Source organism: Phascolarctos cinereus, unplaced genomic scaffold (genome assembly GCF_003287225.1).
Source record: "Phascolarctos cinereus isolate Bilbo 61053 unplaced genomic scaffold, phaCin_HiC Scaffold_1;HRSCAF=81, whole genome shotgun sequence".
In the NCBI taxonomy this organism is placed as follows: Eukaryota; Metazoa; Chordata; class Mammalia; order Diprotodontia; family Phascolarctidae; genus Phascolarctos; species Phascolarctos cinereus.
Genome location: NW_027555514.1, coordinates 182,811,303 through 182,831,877, shown reverse-complemented (window position 1 = coordinate 182,831,877; position 20,575 = coordinate 182,811,303). Strand labels below are relative to the sequence as shown.

Here is a 20,575-nt window from a genome sequence, read left to right as displayed (position 1 = left end):
TTATTTTCCCCCTTTAGCCTGCAATTAGGGCCTAAGAAGTCTGAGGCAAGCCAAAATAGCCTGCTATTTACCTAACCCTATCTCTGATTTTATCCCTTCCTTGTCCAGCACAGCAAATGTTTGCTTTACCTCCAATTGTTCTTCTATAAGGCTACCACTTTGGAGCCAAAGACATTTTTGCCTAATGACAAAAAGAGTATCAAGCTTGGATAAGATGAGGTCTCCGGGAGTAGCGTCTGAGAAGGAAGAGGGGAATGGTGGCATAAATTGGAAGTGCAATATTTTCTTAGCACTGAAGATTTAGTTTTCTGCTTGGGTCCAGAGTAATGGGCAGGAATCAGAAAGCATTATCTCTTTTTGTTTTTATCTTTTTCCTTTTTGGTGAGGCAGTCGGGGTTAAGTGACTTGCCCAGGGCCACACAGCTAGTGTGTGGCAAGTGTCTGAAGTCGCATTTGAACTCAGGTCCTCATGACTCCAAGTCTAGGGTGCCACCTAGCTGCCCCAGAAATTATTATCTCTACTATCCCTTTCAGCTTTAAAAAGCTAAGATTCTATGATTCTAAGATTTCCTCCACCACTGCCACTATCACTCATGCTATCCCTTCCCAATTCCCCTAATTATTAGATAGAAAGGAAGACATATTTGCTGAAATGAAGGTTGAGAGTCAAAGGCTCCTGGGTAAATCTGTGGCCCATTAGGTTTGGGTTCCTGAGATTTTCTACCGCTTCCTTGGGTCCTTGCTGTATTATTATCCTTTAAATAAGTGAACACCATCAAGAAGTCTGCCTTCTCCTTTTGCTTCCTATTTTTCTCGGAACTTAAAGGCCCTCTCAGTGAGAAACACAGTGAAGGCTGGGAAGTATGGTCATGTCTGTGGCTGTCCCAAGGGAAAAAGTGGTTTCTTCTGAAGATAAAGCATAGAGAAATCATATGCCATAGGCTGTTGACATTTCACTTCTCATTCTTCCATTTCCTAACTGTTCACTAAACCACACTTCCTTACCAAAGCTGAGAAATAGATCAGGAATTTAAAATTCCAATTCAGGATACACCTTCCAAACTTCTTCCTCACTTTAGAAATGATGGGAAATTCTTAAGTTATTCAGAAATTTCTGTGCCAGGTTTGTTCTCTAGTTTAATCACTCTTGCTCTTTGCACTGAACTAATTATTAAAAGAACTGCTGGGATGGGTGAGTCATGAGTCATTAGGAAATGACAGTGAAGCTTAAAAAAGTGTGTGTGTGTGTGTGTGTGTGTGTGTGTGTGTGTGTGTGTGGTCATCAATAAAACATTTAATAAAAGTAGAAAGAAATTTTAAATGAAAGAGAATCTGTTTAATGAGGGGGGCCACAAATGACTTTCTTCGACATGATACATTTTGCAAAGTTTGATATAGGGCTGTTATTGAGTTCCTATTGCACTCCATCCCCACTCTTAATCCCTAAGAGGAGTATTTTCAGATAATGAGTAAAGGAAACCCTCCTCTCAAATACCGGATAAACTTCACCAGGAAAAAGCATCCCTATTCTTGGCAAGGCTAGAATGTTATTCCAGGGAAGGCCTACAGTACCAAGAGAGACATGTGCACTCACCATCTGGGTTCTGAGGAAAAAAGGGAAACAGGATTGTTTTTCTGCCTGACTGTCTACGCCAGAACTCAGCTCTCTTGCTTTACAAAGCACTTTGCTTTATATACAAGGACTGTTTCACATTTCTCCAGAATCCAGATGGTCCATGCACACATATCTGGCCACGATGATAGAGGAAGGTACTTTTCCCCAGGGAAGTTTATCTTGTATCTGAGGGCTGCCTTTTCCAAATGGATGTGAAAAGGTGAATGAAACGATGCCCCTGCAACAATTGCCTTTGTAAAATGCTATTGATTGAGAAAGAAAACTAACGCTCTAAGATATTCCTGTGCTAAAGTGTAGGAGTCTAGTTACCTCTTGATTATCCTCCTGTGCCAAATCTATGACAAAATATGAGTCTCAGACTGGTTTTTCTCTTCTATTCGGAGAGTGAACCACCTTTTACTGCTGTTAATTGGTCTGTACTCAAGAAACAAAATCTAATTTTATAATTAACCTAAACATAATAAAGGCAAATGTGCTAAAATAAACTAATAGAAAATATAATCCAAAACCTAATTTAAGTAATTTTGGATTATAAGTTGTTTTGGATATACTACATAACTCATTCCCATTAGCTGAGATAATTAAGAGCTAATTATGTAGATACAATCTTCTGGGCAACTGTTTAAGTAGCTGGAATGCTCCTGGTGGTTTCTTGGTTGAGGGATCATGTGATTGGTTGAGGGATCATGTGAACTTTCTCATTTTATGGTGCCGCATTTGTTTAATGGCATTTGTCTCCATAGAAGACCTGAGAAACCATTGTCTGTGCTATCTCCCCAGAAACATGATTTCATTAGCTGCCAGGGTGATCCCTCAACTTCCACCTTGGGAACTGAACCATGTCTCTGCATTTTTGTCCCCTTCAGAGAGTCACCTGAACCTCTATAACCTGGAAAACCCTTTGTGCTTTTTTTCCAATTGCATCTTCCTCCCTACTGGAGTCTTACTCATAAGAGATATGATTAGATCTTGATCTTTACCTATGCGACCATATTTCCCTCAGGTTGGATGCCAGGGCTGCCCTAAACATGTGCCCCCCTCTTCTCTCACCATGTCTCCATTGCTAGTTTACATACAGTGTTCACATTACATATATATAGGTTCATACTCCCAGCTCTTTTTTCTTTTAAGTCTGTATTCTTCAGTGCCTACTCTCTGATTTTCCTGATTGCCTCTTCCTTTCCATTTAGGCCCTTCTTCCAAACCCTGTTCTTGGACTCCCCCACAACCTACTTTCTCTGTCCTTTTAGTTCACCCAACCCTGCCTTCCAGAGTTTCCTGAGTAACTCTTCACAGGCTATTTTCAGCATATGTGCTCAGGTCTGATTGCAATGCAATAGCTCCCACCTTATCTTCTTCAACTCAATTTTACTTGTGTCTTTTTCTCAGTTATGGTGATCTGGCTTTCCTTAAAGTCAAGAAAAAAGCCTGCTTTCTAGCCACAGCCCTTTTTCCTAAGATGCATGGACATTTGGTATACACTGCCACCTGGTGGGCCTATATGTGAATAATTGATAGGAACTACCTACAAATAACTTTACCCAGATTTTGGTAATCCAGCCCTTGAGGGTGGATGAGTGAAGATACTAAGTGCATGGCATGTCCTGACACAGACAGATACAAGCAAAAGAGGTTATCAGTGAGCTTCATATTATTCTTTCCACTACACCTCCCTTACCTTCTATACCACTATCCTTTGTAATATTCTCTAGTTAACATCCTATCCATCCTTCAGAGTAGGACTCCAATATCACTTCCTCCATGAAACAAACCTTCCTTAATATCCCTAGTTGAAAAGGATCTGGTCTGTCTCCAAATTTCTATATAGAATTCTGCTAGAGGAAATGTATAGCCATTTGTTCTTTGGGAAGGGAGCTACTTTGCTCTTGACTTTAGGCCCTCTAGCAATCTGAATATTTGAGTGAAAAGAATAAACTGATTGGGAGGGGTGAAAGAAGAAGGATATTACCTCTTCCTTTGCAGCATGAGTTCTTCAGTTTCATGGCAAGATAAACTGTGTACCATATTTATCCCAGTGCCTTCATAAATTTTCACCTATAAGATTCCATTCTCCATTTTAGAAAGAGTCTAACCCCTGGCTGACCCATACCTAGTCAGGTCTCTTCCCTACCAAGTAATTCTACTAAGTAATTCCTTTCTCTTCCTGCTCTACAGAAGGGTTTAATTAGGTTCATTCTCACACACTCTCAGCTTACTTTTATCTCTTTAAAATTTAAGTTTAATTTTCCCACAGGGTCACTGTGAAGAGGAATCCTAGGGATAGGAGTACCATGAATATAAGCATAGCTCCCTATGTTGGAACAAAAACAAAATTGAAACCAGTTAGAGAAAAACCAAGTAGTAAGCTTAAATGATCCTGTACTGCTTCTCCCCTCTCGCTTTTCAATAGTCTGAGGAAGCAGGACACAATAAAGTCTTCACGTTTACAATTAACCTTTCTTTTTGGGAGGTTCATGGAATATCAAGCCAATGTTGAAACATCAGGAGAATCTCTTATAACTGTCTGAGTAGTCATGATATGCTACAACTTTTGTTATTGTCACTCAGTCGTGTGCGACTGTTAGTGACCTCATGTACCACAGCACTCCAGGCCGTCTTTCACTATTTCCTGAAGTATGGCCAAGATTATGTTTGTTGTTATTCTTCAACTAACAGGAGCTTAAGAAATACTGAATGAATGAATAAATGAATGGAAGTTAAACATGAATTTGGGCAAGTCCAAGTGAATGCATTTAGGGAAGTATCTAAACTTTATTCTTCAGAATATGGACTCTGAATTCTCAATAACATAATAATAAAGGTTTCTTAAGAATCACAGACAATGAGAATTAAAAAGGGCTTCAGATGTGATCTAATCTAGCTAGTCTATAGCTGAACTAGAATCACCTATAAAACCCTCTGGATAAATGGTCTTCAGCATTTGTTCAAAGGAATAACCTACCAGTTCCCAAGGGAACCCATTTTATTTGGAGGTAGCTTTAATAGTTTGGAAAGTTTTCCTTCTATGTTTTCCCAAGTCTTCTCTTCTCCAAGCTAAATGTCCCAAGTTCCTCCATTTGACATAATCTCAAGCCCTTCTCCATTCTAGTTGTCCTCCTGTGGATTCATTCTAGCTTCTCAATGTCCTTCCTGACATGTGGTCCCCAGAACTGAACACAATACTCCAGATACTGTATGAACAGGGAGGGACAATCAGATGACCATCAGTATTTGTTCCTTTTAATGCAGTCTGAGATCACATCAGATACCATATGCTGTTCCCTTAAGGTATAGGTATAGAGAAAAAAAGTCCAAAGGAGTCCATCACATATTGGATGTCATCAAGAAAAAAAAAAAAAGAAAACCAGTCAAACCATGTATAATTTTAATGAACAATCTCAGCCTTAGAGAGGAGATAAGGAAAAACATCTCCATCTTTTAACTGGAGAGATGGGGAAACTACAGGCATGGAATAGATGCAATTGCAATGTCAGTTTGTTTTGTTTAACTTTTTCTTTGTTGCAAGACAAGGCTCTCTGGATTGGGGGAGAGAGGGTGTAAAAACATTTTTAAAAAGATGAAACTTTGGGGGCAGCTAGGTGGCGCAGTGGATAGAGCACCAGCCCTGGAGTCAGGAGGACCTGAGTTCAAATATGACCTCAGACACATAATACTTCCTAGCTGTGTGACTGTGGGCAAGTCACTTAACCCCAATTGCCTCACTAAAAAAAAAATTAAATTAAATTAAAAAAGATAAAACTTTATTAAAAGAACACTCACATGAAATATCTCTGATAAAAGTCTGATATAACATCTAGGGATTGACATAAATATACAAATAAGACCAATAGCTACTACCTAATGTATAAGTGGTCAAAGAAATTGAAGTTTCCACCAGAAGAAATGCAAATGACCAACGGTCATATGAAAAATACTCTGTTACTACTATGATGAAGCAAACTGCAACAATCTTGACATTTTACTTCCTATCTAAATCAGCAAGAACAAGAAAAGATTAAAATAGTTAATCCTGGAGTGACCTGGAGAGAAAAAAGTACAATAACTCACCACTAGTGGAGCTATGAATTGACTTAACCATGCTGGGAGATAATTTGGAATTATTAAAGAAACTCAAACTCTTCATCTCCTTTGACTCAGTGATCCCACTATTGGGCATATACCTCAAGGAAGTAAGGAACAGAAAGGTCTTACAGATAGCAAATTATTAATCATATCACTTTTTTTTTTTGGAACTAGGCAATGGGATTAAGTGACTTGCCCAGGGTCACACAACTAGTAAATGTTATGTGTCTGAGGCCAGATTTTAACTCAGGTCCAGGGCCAGTGCTCTATCTACTGCACCACCTAGCTGCCCCCATATCACTTCTTATGGAAGAAAAAAAGACTGGAAATAAAGTGGATGCCAATCAGTTAGCCTGTGGCCTATGAATGTAATGGAATATTAATGCACTATAAGAAATGATTAATATGGGGGCAGCTAGGTGGCGCAGTGGATAGAGCACCGGCCCTGAAGTCAGGAGGACCTGAGTTCAAATCTGGCCTCAGACCCAACACTTGACACTTACTAGCTGTGTGACCTTGGGCAAGTCACTTCACCCCAATTGCCTAAAAAAAAAAGTGTTTAAAGAAATGATTAATATGATGAATTCACAGAAAAATATGGGAAGGTTTACATTAAGTGACATAGATCAAAGAGATTATAACCAAGACAATAATATATATGATGACCACAATAAGGTAAATTTAAAAAAATCAAAAGACATTAGAATCCAGATAAAATGCAGGGGAACTTGGTTCCAGAGGAACAATAGTGATAGACACTTCTCTTGATTGAGAAGTAGTGGGTACAGAATGTTTTAAACACTATTAGATACAGAAGAGACCTTCTCTTTCCTTAAACCTATCTCTAGGAACTTTGCCCAGTTCTTACTAGGCACCAACGCCAACTCTCAGCTGTTTGCTGACCTTCCCTCTCCCATTTCCACTTCTACTGGAGGTATTCCAGTGGGATCTGCTGACCTCTTGGTCTGGGATCATCTGCCCCCAATATTCCTCCTCAAGGCTTTTGGGGCCTTGCCATCTGCCTGCTAGTTTGCCACCAGGCCTTTACATACATCAGCCATGAAACTAAAACCTCCTTTATTCGTGGCCTTAACCTAATTAGAATGCAAGCTACTTGAGAGCAGGGACTGTCTCCATTTTCTATTTGTATTCCTAGCACTTAGATCAGTACTTGGTTGGCATAGAGTAAGCTTAATAAATGTTTTTCCATTTCCCTCCTTTCCATACCATTCTGATGGTTATTTTAATTAATTTATTTTCTTTGTTACAAGGAAGGGTTCTATTGAGTGAGGAGTTGTTGAGAAATGTCTATGCATAAAAACAAAAAGTATCAATAAAAGATTTTTTAAAGAGAAAAATAACAAAACATAAAATGTTATGCTACTCTTATTTAAAACCATAATATGTATGAACTTTGAAAAGTATATGCAATTCTAGTTATATATCTCAAGAAAGACTTAATGGAGTTGTAGAATAGTTAATAGGGAATTGAAAGCCAGAATTATAATAATAATTTACATTTGTGGAAGGCTTTAAGGTTTACAAAATACTGTCTTTACAACAACCCTTCTAGGTAGGTAAGATAAATATTATTATCCTTCTTTACAAACTGAAGCTGAGGGAGGTATGGGTCATATATCTATTAAGTGTTAGAGCTGAGATCAAAACCCAGTGATTGTAACTAGTTCTTCATCTTTTGTGTGTCATGGACTCTTTTAGAAGATTGGTGAAACCTATGAATTCCTTTTCAGAATAATCTTTTTTTTTTTTTTGGCGAGGCAATGGGGTTAAATGACTTGCCCCAGGATCACACAGCTAGTAAGTGTTATGTGTCTGAGACCGGATTTGAACTCAGGTCCTCCTGAATCTAGGGCCAGTGCTCCATTCACTGTGCCACCTAGCTGCCCCAATAATGTTCTTAAATGCATAAGATAAAGTACATAGGATAATTGAGGAAACCAAAGGTTAGTGAAAATAAGACATCATTTTCCCCCATCCATATATACAGACTCCCTGAAATTTCTTCACAGACTCTTTGAGGATCTGTGGACCCCAGTTTAAGAACCTGTTCTCCAGTCCTCTTCCTACTATATTATGTGACCTAGTGAGGAGTTAATGAAAATACCTAGCTGCCTCCCAAGTCACCTAGTCCAAATAAATGACATCGTAGGACACTAAAAGAACTTGGGGATGTGATAACTGAAACTCTGAGTGATCTCTGAAAGACCAGGGAGAACTGGAGTGGAAAGAGAGGAGGACGGCACCAATCAAGATAGGCAAATGCTCTAATTTTTAAAAGGGTAAAGTTATATTTTACAAACTATAGGTTGGTGAGTTTGACTCAATTTGTTTAAAAAAAAAATACCAGGACAAATTAAAGAGATGGTTTGTGAGTATGCAGAAAAGGAAGTAGGGATTGCTAGTCAATTTAATTCAGTTTTACAAACATTTACTAAGTCTTCATTATATGCAAGACACTCTGCCAGGCCCTTCTGGATAAAAAGAACAAAAGAAACCCCCAGTTTGGCATGACCTGTTTTTAATGAACTTGTATAGGCTCCAGTAGGATGTGTAAGCTTCTTGTGAATAGGGACTGGTTCAGGTTTTTTTGGTCTTGTTACTCATACTTTGTGTATTTGTGTTTAGGTAGTATTCTAGTACAGAGGACAGTGGAATTAGGACCTTCATCATTCTACATTTCTGTTAATGTAGCCCAAGTTCAATATGAATTTAATTTATTTTGTGATATGGCAGGTAGTAAAACCAATCCAGCCTTGGGCTGTATTAATAGAAGTATAGTTTCTAGAATGGAGAAAGGGGGGAGGGCAATAATCAATCCCACTGTACCCTGCTCTGGAGTGTTGCCTATATACAAATGTCCAAACTACACGTAATATGCAATGTATACTAGAGATCCTAATTTAAAAAGGCAAGTGTCACCTCAAGGAAATCACTGACACTTGCTGGGGAAATACCCATGACTAGAAATCAGATGTAAAAAAAGTTGGGTGGGGGCTGGAGCAGAATTACAAGAAGATATACTCATGTAAGAGTAAGGCAGCTCAAAGTCTGGGAGGTTGGTTGCTGGTCACTTGTACATAACAAAGGAAGGAATAAATGCCAAATGAATGGAGAATAATGACCTTGCTCTCTATTTAGCACTTTTTTTTTACTCAAATTAATTTGTATGCCAAGCCAGAGAAGGCCTTGTGAATTTAAAACCTTTAAATCAATTGTCTAGGACAAAGAATCACATAGCGTAGACATAGAGAGTTTAAGAGTCAGTTAGTTCGATTAAGGGTACTCTTCCTGGAGTTTGACTCCTAACTGAATATGAGGACTCACAACCTTGCCAATGACTAAAGCATTGCCAGCCCATCTTTCAAAGGCTTTGGAATCACTGCCTGCTGTCAGAAAGGAGCTAAAATGGCCATCAGGTGCCTTAAAGAGATGAAGCCCAGAAAAGGGGACTAGGGAGGAAGCTTGGGAGCCAAACAAACAAACAAACAGACAGACAGACATACAACCACAAGACTGGTGAGGAGCAAAAGCAAAGCCTGGTACAGTCCACGTGCCACACTCAGCAAGAGTTTCAAGATGACATCAGCAGATGATTTGGGGGACCCTGAAGCACTGGCAGTATGATGTGCCCTTCCACATATGTGCCTTGGGCATGTGTTCATTACATGTGTGCCCTTCCATAAATGTTCCCTAGATATGCACATTCTTACTAATAATGTATGTATTTTGGGGGCAGCTTGGGGGGGAAACAGTCTACTGTTTCTTATGTCATTTCATTATATATCTTTGCTTTGAACTAATCATGTTTCCCAGCTGTTGTATAAAAGTAAACACATTGGTGTGGCTATGGACTCTTTTTTTTATTTTTATTTTTCACTTTTTAGGCAATTGGGGTTAAGTGACTTGCCCAGGGTGACACAGCTAGTAAGTATCAAGTGTTTGGTCTGAGGCCAGATTTGAACTGAGGTCTTCCTGATTTCAGGGCCAGTGCTCTCTCCACTGTGCCACCTAGTTGCCCCTTGTGGATATGGACTCTTAAGAGTCTAAACTTAAAGAGTAGCTTTTCTGGGCATCCCAAGTGTAAAATGGGGCTGCCTCAGGTGCTACATAAAGAAATCTAGGAGTGGGTTGGGGGAAGGGGGAAGAGGAAGGAAGCAAAGTATAAAGAATTTAGGATCAATGTAGATAGAAACAGAATATTTATGACAACAGGTATTGTCATCATACTATGCAGTAGACTACTTAGAAAGAGAAAATCAATGAAGAGTTTGTGAAACATCACAATCCTGGCATACAAAACACACCAAAAAGAGGAATGGGTACTGTGGCTTGGGACAGTTAAGACAATGTTAATAGAGGACAGAGACAATGCACAAATAGCTTAGTTTGCCTCCTGTTTCTTTGTCAACAACACTGAAGAAGACAGAACAAAAATGTCCAAACAGGACTTGACATTCACAGTAAGTAGGGAAACAGCAAGAGAACCTTTTGTGCGTGTGTTCACATCACCAGGCCCAGATGAACTACATTTCCGGAGAATGAAGGCCTGGTAGATGTGATTGCCAAGGTATTGTCTGAAAGACTATGTAGAGTGGGAGAAGTATCACAGAACTGAACTAGAGAAAGGCAAATGTTGTCTTAGTTATCAAAGGGAAGAGAAAGGATCTCTGTGAATTCTAGGTAAGACTTTCAATGGCCTTCAATTCTAAGTAGAACTTAATAAAAGAGGCACAGTTAGTGAATAGCTAGAAAACGTTGGTGATCACAAAAGAGGCAATATGGCTCCATCAAAAATAGGTCATGCCAGAATGAATGACCTATTCTTGTTTTTTTGACAAGGTTACTGGTTTGGTAGATGAAAGCAGTAGTATAGATTTAATTTACCTAGATTTTTTTCACATCTAGATTTTGGACAAAGCATTTGAGAAAATATTTCATTCTATTTTTGTGGAGGAGATGGAAAAATATGGGCTAGGTAAAAGTAGAGTAAGAAGGATTCAGAACTAGTTGAAGAGTCTGAATCAAACAGGAGTCATTAATGGTTTGATTAGCTTAAAGAGATCTTAGTGAAACAACACAGTAATCTTTAACTGCCCTGTAAGCTATTTAATGTTTTTGTTAATAATTTGAGTAAAGAATAGATTGAACCTGAACCATATGAATGTAGTGGGATATTATTAAATCCCCAAGAAATAGTGATTATGAGGAATTTGGAGAAACATGGAAGATACCAACCAAGATGGTAGAACAGGAATAAGAAGAACAGCCTAGCTCTCCTCCCTCAACTGCTCTAATAAAAAATTAAGTAAATCAGACCTAGTTGTGATCAGGAAATCCAAGCAGAAAACACATAGTCAGGTTTCCAGCCCAAGGAGCAGAAATAGGAGCCAACCAGCAGCTATATCACTCTAACCTCAAAGCTGGGTTGTAGATCTACTATGAATTAAGAAAGGGATCTGGGGTAGATGCCTGGGCCTGTCTCCTTTGCTGGATCTTCATCCAGGTCATGCCTACTAACTGTGGGTGTCCCTTAGGACCCTTTCCTGGGTCCTTTTTCTTCTCCCTCTATATTACTTGGATTCTCCCATGGATTCAATTATTATTCCTAGACTAATGATTCTCAACTCTGCTTATCCAGTTCTAACCTCTCTGCTGATCTCCAGTCTGTCATCTCCAACCTGGACATCTCAAACTAGATGTTCTGAAGACCTCTCAAGCTCAACATGTCCAAAACTAAACTCTTTATCTTTTTCCCTCAAGCTTTCCCCCTTTCCAAACTTCCCTATTACTGCTGAGGGCACCACCTTCTAACCAGTCCCCCAAGTTTACAACTTAGGTGTCATCCTCAACTCTTCACTCTCTATATCCAAATGGTTGCCAAGACCTGTTGATTTTATCTACTGTTGATTTCATCTCCATTACACCTCTGGTATATACCCACTTCTCTCCTCTCATACTGCTATCACCCTGATACAGGTCCTTATCACCTCACAATTGGACTAAACCCCTCCAGTCAATCATGCACTTAGCTGTCAAAGTGATTTTCCTAAAGCACAAATCTGACCATGCCATTCCCTTTACTCAGTAAACTTCAGTGAGTCCCTATCATATCCTGGATCAAATATGAAATCCTTTGCTTGGCATTCAAAGCCCTTTATAACAACTCCTCTTTGCAGTCTTCTTACACATTACATAACCCCATTTATTCTTTAGTCCAGTGACACTGGCCTCCTTGCTGTTCTTCAAACTAGATATTCCATCATTTTCAATGGAAATTTTCAGTGGTTGCCCCCATGCCTGGAATATTTTCCCTCCTCATCTCTACTTTCAGAGAAGAGCCATCATCTTGGCTTCTCTGGCTTCCTTCAAGTCTCAGCTAAAATTCCATCTTCTATGGGAAGCCTTTCCTGATCCCTCTTCATTCTAGTGCTTTACCTCCACTGATTATTTCCGATTTACCCTGTACAAAGCTTGTTTGTTCATAGTTTTTTGCATATTTGCAGTTCTGCAGCTTTCCACTAGATTGTGCGCTCCTCTGGTATAGGGGCTGTCTTTTATCTTTTTTTTGTATCCACAGCACTTAGCACAGTGCCTGGAAGATAGTAGGGCTTAATAACTATATATTGACTGACTGACAGATAGTAGGGTTTAATAACTATGTATTGACTGATTGACTTGCAGGTTCGTATTGCAAGCAGCCATACAGCAGCCGTGTCTTCAGCAGGAACTGACCCTGTGTACCAGGTGAGGAGTCTGTTGCTACAGGGGTCAGAGTATTGCTTGGTCTCCCCAGCTGGGTTGCTCCACTGGGGAGTCTGGACTGAAGCAGGACTATGGCTAGGTACGGGGCCTGGGGCTATGTTCTAGGGCTAGGAGAAGTTGCAGATCCAGCTAAGATCTGGTTTGTGGCTGTGACTGGACAGAAGTGAATAGATGCTTTGTGGCCCTGACCCCAGAGTAGAATCATGGATTCAATCCCTAGCCCTGTCTGAGGCCTGCAATTGGGTAACTAGGGCAAGGAACTCAGATCAAGGAGGAGCATGGGTTCTGTTGCTCTGAACCAGCAGAGCCTTTCAGCTGGTTGATAGGGAAGGGATGGAGGTAGCAGAAGTCTAATGGGATTCTAACCAAGGCAAGCCTGTTATGTCACAGACATAAACCAGAGACCCAAACCAGAGTCAAAACCTGTAAAACTCAGATCAGGAGGAAACAATCAGACTTCACCCTGGATCAAATTGGTTAGGGTATGAAAATTTGCAGGTCTCCAGCCTAGGCTGCCCTGAGATACTCAAAAAACTCATAACCCAAAACCTGGAGAAAGCTGTAAAAGGACCTCAGAGAATATGTATATACAGATGAAATAAGGACCAGAAATTTCCTCCAGAAGTGCCCAAAGCCTGGCTCTCATGTAAAATACTGAATAGGGAAATAAGGCTGGAAGAATGAATAAAGAACAACAACAAAAGACTTCCACAATAAAGAGCTATGGTGTCAGGAATGCCCAAGACACAAATAGAATAACTCTAAACCATCCACAAGAAAAGCCTCAAAGGAAAACACAACTCAGTCACAACATCAACTAGAATTCCTAGAAGAAATGAAGCAAGAGTTTAAAAATGACATTATAAATGAAGTAGACAAAAAAACTGAAAAGAAACAAGAGTTGGGGCAGAGTCAAGATGGCAGAGTGAAAGCAGTGATTTGCTTGAGCTCTCCTCCAAACCCCTCGAAATACTCATAAAAAATGGCTCTAAACAAATTCTGAAGCAGCAGAACCCACAAAAAGACAGAGTGAAACAAATTTCCAGACGAAGACAACCTGGATGATTGATCAGAAAGGTGTATCGTGCCGGGCTGGGAGCGCAGCGTGGGGCGCAGGCCACAGCAAACCTGGAGCAGGCCTCAAGAGGACTGAATCGTGGGCAGCTGTGGAGGTTTCCAGAGTCCTCAATCCACCAATGCCAAAGACAACTTAGAAGGTCAGTGGAAAAAGTCTGTTTCTGTCGGTGGTCAGAGAGGAAGGCGGGGTCTCAGCTCCATTCCCCAAGAGCCTGTGGGTGGGGGGAAGGGGGCGGCAGCTGCTTCCCGAGCTTCAGCCCACAGACTGAGGGGGCTGATCAGAGAGGGACTGCAGGGATCTCTTTGCCAGTGCTGAGGCAGGAATCTCTTGCTTTGCCCATGTGTGGATCTGGGTCAAAGTTCTGGGCGGCAGTGCTGGGGTGAGGAGGAGCGCTGGCGTGGTGGAGCTTGTAGTGGCTGTGGAGAGAAACCCCTCCTCACAGTTAGGGGACAGAAAGGAATACTTGTGGTCACAGGCCAGAAAAGGAGTAAACACCTCGCCCCTTATCATACCACCTTGCAAGAACTGAAAATTTACAGGTCCCTACACAAACCCCTGAAGCTTGGGACAGTACACTCTCCACACTGGAAGCAGACTCTTACCTTAACAAGGAGTTTAAAACTCAAGTAATTGGCTGGGATCATGAGCAAGCAGCGCAAAAAGAGTCAGACTATATTATCTTACTTTGGTGAAAAAGAAGATCAAAATATACAACCAGAAGAAGACAACAAAATCAAAGCTCCTACATCCAAAGCCTCCAAGAAAAATATGAATCAGTCCCAGGCCTTGGAAGAGCTCAAAAGGGATTTTGAGAAGCAAGTAAGGGAAGCAGAGGAAAAACTGGGAAGAGAAATGAGAGTGATGCAAGAAAATCATGAAAAACAAGTCAACAGCTTGCTAAAGGAGACCCAAAAAAATACTGAAGAAAATAACACCTTAAAAAATAGCCTAACCCAAATGGCAAAAGAGGTCCAAAAAGCCAATGAGGAGAAAAATGCCCTAAAAAGAAAAATTGGCCAAATGGAAAAGGAAGTCCAAAAGATTACTGAAGAAAATACTTCCTTAAAAATTAGAATAGAGCAATTGGAAGACAGTGACTTTATGAGAAATCAAGACACTGTAAAACAAATCCAAAAGAATGAAAAATTAGAAAACAATGTGAAATATCTCATTGGAAAAACAACTGACCTGGAAAATAGATCCAGGAGAGAGAATTTAAAATTATTGGACTATCTGAAAGCCATGATCAAAAAAAGAGCCTAGACATCATCTTTCAAGAAATTATCAAGGAAAACTGCCCTGATATAGAACCAGAGGGCAAAATAGAAATTGAAAGAATCCACAGATCTCCTCCTGAAAGAGATCCCCAAAGGAAAACTCCTAGGAATATTGTAGCCAAATTCCAGAGTTCCCAGGTCAAGGAGAAAATATTACAAGCTGCCAGAAGGAAACAATTCAAGTACTGTGGAAACACAATCAGGATAACACAAGATTTAGCAGCTTCTACATTAAAGGACAGGGCATGGAATATAATATTCTGGAGGGCAAAGGAGATAGGATTACAACCAAGAATCACCTACCCAGCAAAACTGAGTATAATCCTTCAGGGGAAAAAATGGTCATTCAGTGAAATAGAGGACTTTCAAGCATTCCTGATGAAAAGACCAGAGCTAAACAGAAAATTTGACTTTCAAATACAGGACTCAGTGGAACATGAAGAGGTAAACAGGAAAGAGAAATCATAAGAGACTTATTAAGATTGAACTGTTTACATTCCTGCATGGAAAGATGATATTTGTAACTCATGAGAACTTTGTCAGTATTAGGGTAGTTGAAGGAAAAAAATTATGTATGTATGTATGTAATAGATAGATAGAGGGCACAGGGTGAGTTGAAGATTAAGGGGTCATATCTGGAGAATAAAATTAAGGGATGAGAGAGGATGATACTCGGAGAAGAAAGGGAGAGGTAGAATGGGGTAAATTATCTCACAAAAAAAAAACAGAAAAGAAAAGTCTCTCACAGTGGAGGGGAAACAGGGGAAGGTGAGAGGGAATGAGGGAATCTTATTCTCATAGGATTTGGCTTAAGGAGAGAATAACATACACATTCAATTGGGTATGGAAATCTGTCTTACCCTACAGGAAAATAGGGGGAGAAGGGGACAAGAGAGCAGGGGGTGATAGAGAGGAGGGCAGATTGGGAAAGAGGGTAATCAGAAGCAAATACTTCTGAGGAGGGACAGGGTCAAAAGAAGAATAGAATAAATGGGAGGGCAGGATAGGATTAAGGGAAATAGAGTTAGTTTTTCACAACATGTCTACTAAGGAAGTGTTTTGCATAACTGTACATGTACAACCTATATTGAGTTGCTTGCCTTTTCAATGAGGGTGGGTGGGGAGGGAGGAAGGGAGAAAATTTGGAACTCAAAAGTTTTAAAAACACATGTTTTAAAAAAATGTTTTCACATGAAACTGGGAAATAAGAAATACAGGAAATGGGGTACAGAAGTCTATCCTGCTCTACAGGAAAATAGAAGGGGAAGGGGATAAGAGAAGGGAGGGGGGAAAGATAGAAGAGAAGGCAGACCAGGGGAAGGGGTATTCAGAATGCATGCCATCTTGGGGTGGGGGGAGGGGTGAGAAATTTAGAACTCAAAAACTTGTGGAAGTGAATATTGAAAACTAAAAATAAATAAATTTATATCTAACCCCCCCCAAAAAAAAGAAACAAGAGTTTTAGTAAAAAGACTTGGAAGAATTAACAGCTTAGTATAAGAGTACTCAATTTTACTCACATAAGAGTGTTCTTGAAAATTAGAATGAACCAAGCAGAAATTAACTCTATAAGACAAGAAATATTAAAATAAAGTTAGGAGCCTGAAAAAGTATAAGAAAAATTAAAGTTTCTCATATAAAAAACAATGACCTGGAAAACAGATCCAAGAGAAGTAATTTAAAAGTCATTGAAATATCTGAAAGACATCACCAAAAAAAGTCTGGATATGATATTTCAAGAAATCATGAAAGAAAACTGCCTGGATTTCAACAAGCAAGGTGTCCTGTCTGGTTCCCTGACACCTTCAGGAAGAGAAACACCATTTGATCAAGCACCAGACTCCTCCTCCTGACACCATAACTTCCCTGGCCTCCCTTTCTAGCACTGGCTACACTTACATTCTCCCCAACTCACTGGTTGAGGTGGGGAACTTGGAATATTCCTTGGTCCCCATTTCCACTTCCAAGTTTTCCCTCTGCTCCTGTCACTCAGGAACGTTTCCTCCTTTGAGGTACTCTCAATCCACAGCTACCACTCAATCAAAATTCTGGTGGCTGGTGTACCAACCTCCAGAATATTTGCTTTCTTTCTTTAAGGAGTTCACTGCTTGGCTCACAGTTTTTCTCTTACTCAACTCCTGCTAGAAGACTTCAGCATACATACTGGTACTCTCTCAAACATCCCAACCTCAGGGTTCCTCAGATTACTCATTTCACATGACCTACTTTTCCCCATCTCAGCCACACACAAAGATTATCATACTCTTGATCTTGCCACACTCACAAATACATTACTTCTCTATTTGTAGAACATGGAGTATATATACACATCCCTAATTAATTCACTATCCCATTTACCACAGCAGCTTTTCCAAATCTTTTCATCTCTCTTCAAATGTTCTATGGCTCTCCTCCCCCCTAATACACACACACACACACACACACACACACACACACACACACACACACACGCACACACAATCTCTGCTGAAAACTCTGCCTCACAGTTTAATGAAAAAATTGAGGCCATATGTCAAGAGCTCCGTCTTCTTCCTTCCTCCTCACTTTACTTCACTCAGATATGTTCTGCCACTATCTTCTCCACCCTATCTCACATAATAAGGTGGCCCTTCTCCTTCTAAGGCAAACCCCTCTACATGCACATATGATCCCATTCCTTCCCTTCTCCAGCAAATTACCCCTCTATGTTCCCACTCTCTCACTCTTCTTCCATCTCTCCTGGTCCATTTTGTTCTTCCTGACTGCTTACAATTCTGCCCACGTCCCATCCTGAAAAGACCCTCACTTGAACAATACTCACTAGCTATTGTCCCATGCGTCTCTTCCCTTTTGTGGCTAAGCTCCATGAGAAGGATGTTTTCAATAGTTGCCTTTACTTCTTTTTCTCTTACTCTTTTCTTAACTCTCTACCATCTGGCTTCTGACTTCATCATTCAAGTGAAACTTCTCTCTCCAAAGTCACTAGTAATCCCTTAGTTACCAAATCTAATGGCTTTTTCTCAATTCTCATCCTTCTTGACCTCTCTGTAGCTTTTGATACTATCCATCACTCTCTTCTCCTTGATGTCTCTTATTTCTAGGTTTCTGTAACACTACTTTCTCCCAATTCACCTATGTGGCTGCTTCTTCTCAGTCATCTTTGCTAGGGCCTTTTGCAGGAAGCCTTTTCCCTATCCTTAATTTAGGTAATTCCAGGGATTTCCTTCTGTTGATTATCTCCAATTTATCTTGAATACAGCTCATTTATAAAGTTGCTTGCATATTGTTTCCTCTGTTCAAATGTGAGCTCCTTGAGGGCAGGGACTCTTTTGTGTATCCTCAGTGCTTAGCACAGTGTCTGGCACATAGTAACTGCTTAATGAATTTCTACTGACTTACTGACAGATCTATTGGAATCAGAGGGAAAACTGCAAAGAGGAAAAATCCATGGATCACATCCTGAAAGAAAAACTCAAATAAAAACTCTAGGAATGTCAGACAAGAACTTCCAGGTCAAAGAAAAAGTACTGCATGCAATCAGAAAGAATTCAAATGCCATGGAATCAAGACTGAGTACAGAGCTGGCAATATGATGTTGCAAAGGCAAGAGATATGTGCTTATACAAAAATAACTTATCTGGCAAAGCTGAGTATTAGCTTACAGGGGGAAATGGATATTTAACAGAACAGAGGATTTCCAAGCATTTTTGATGAAAAGATCAGAGGTTAAGTAGAAACTCTGAAATGCCAAAACATGAGTAAGAAGTATAAAAAGGAAAATATGAGCAAGTAATTAGAAGCAACTATACAAGGACAAAGTGCTTACCTTCTAATGGGGCAGATGATGCAAGTTGTCTTTTCAGAACTCTAATTCACCAAAGGTCACAAAAGAAGTTGAATGAGACAAAGGCCTGGGAGTGCTTTTGTTATGTTTTGATGATCTTAAAGGAAGAAAAAGGAGAAACATTGGAAGATTTGCATGAATTGATACAAAGCAGAGAAAGTAGAACCAGGATAACAACAACAATAATTATCATAGTGCAAATTAAAATAACACTAAAAGTCTGCTGAACTCTGATTAAAGCTAATGATCCATATTAGTATCATTAAACATGCCTCTTTCCTTGGTGGTCAGTTGATTTTGATGAATTCACTTCTTTAACAGTGAATGCATGTGATTGCCTAGATGAGTATGAGATTGCATTTCAGGTTTCTACAAGTCCTTTTCCACATGAAGCTCCCTTTTGCTGGGGGGAGCTTTCTTCTGGTCTCTGGGGAGGATTAGTGACCTTGTAGGGTCCTAATGTTGTCTTACCTTGGTGTGCTAGTTATTGCTTGGTTTCTTGTTTCTGTCACTGGCACACTGCAAACTAGTCTAATAGAGTACAAAAATCTTCTGACCTTTTCAAGTTTATAAGGTCATCTATCCTTTGGTCAAGGAGAAGGGAGGAGAGAGACATTCTCCCCTGACCCAACAAACCTTCCCAAGCAATTCCTTCTCAGAGGCTTGGATGGAGCTGCTCTACAATTAGGCTGGCCTGGCATCGGAGTACTGGATTCTGAATTGGCTTGTTGTTTCATCTAATCTCCAAAGATCAAGACTGATTCTCTTTAAACAAATATATTTTCCTGTGTGGTATTATCAATTTTCAATCAATCCCAGTACTTTGGTCTCACAAATTGGTTAAGGACTTATGTGTACCTAATTTATATCTTTGACTGAATAGAAGTGCTTAGCAATTATTCATATCTAGTTTATGACTTTAATTGATTGATTCTGTAACTTAATCAAAGAGGCATTCTTACCTGACAAAGGTAATCGGAGCTCAGAGCATCTTGTTAGTTACATTAATTGAGATTTAGGGATATGGAACCCCCCTCTTAGACCACCATGCTGCCTCAATTCTAAATATTCTCAAATAAACCCGGCACAGAGTAAATACACAGTTTCCCCCCCCATTCATTTATTTATTGTAACGAAGGAAGACTATAACAGGGATATTTGGAAATGTCTGTGTTGTAAAAAATAAAAAAAAATTAAAATTTTGTTGTAAAATTAATCAGGATAATATTAAGTTTTACACTTATATTCAAAAAATCAATTTCATAAATGCAAGCTATGGGAGGCATGGCCAAACAACAAATTTTTCTGTTTTAACAGACTGAAAGCTCTGTGAGTCAAAACTAATAATAATGACAGTCAAAAGCAAGCAAACAAAAAAACCAAATGTAATCAGGCTGCATTGAAAGGCATTAGGGAAGTTATAGTCAGTAAACATTTATTAAGTATGTGCCAGACACTGTGCCAAGCTCTAGGGACACAAAAAGTAGTAAAAGATTGTTCCTGCCCTCAAGGAACTCACAACGTTATGAGATATGGTCCTGCCATACTCTATCCTGATCACACAACATCAGCACTGTGTCTGGTACTTGGTGCTACATTTTGTAAAAGACAGTGATAAACTGGATGGATGGCATCCAAAAGTGGGCAACCAGGTTGTTGAACAGCCTCAACTTCTTGCCATAGGAGAATCAATGGAAGAAACTAAGGCTATTTACACTGGAGAATGGACTTAATAGGGAAATTCTATCTCTGTTCCCAAGCATTTGAAAAGCTGTGTTGCAGAAAGGTTTTGAGTTAGATGTTTGGCCCTAGAGGGCAGAACTAAGAAAAATGGGAGAAAGTTTCCGAGAGGCAAATTTAAGCTTGATATAAGG

The 20,575-nt window shown here is 39.8% G+C and overlaps 1 protein-coding gene across 1 annotated transcript in view; it reads right to left on the bottom strand.

The window, feature by feature from the left end:
* The window catches only part of LOC110213777 (solute carrier family 2, facilitated glucose transporter member 3), a 67,231-nt gene that overhangs the window by 45,011 nt on the left and 1,645 nt on the right, over window positions 1–20,575 (bottom strand). Inside the window, exon 2 of the mRNA XM_078155406.1 lies at window positions 18,684–18,798. The gene's annotated coding sequence lies outside the window, so the exon portion shown is untranslated. The remainder of the gene's footprint in view (window positions 1–18,683; window positions 18,799–20,575) is intronic.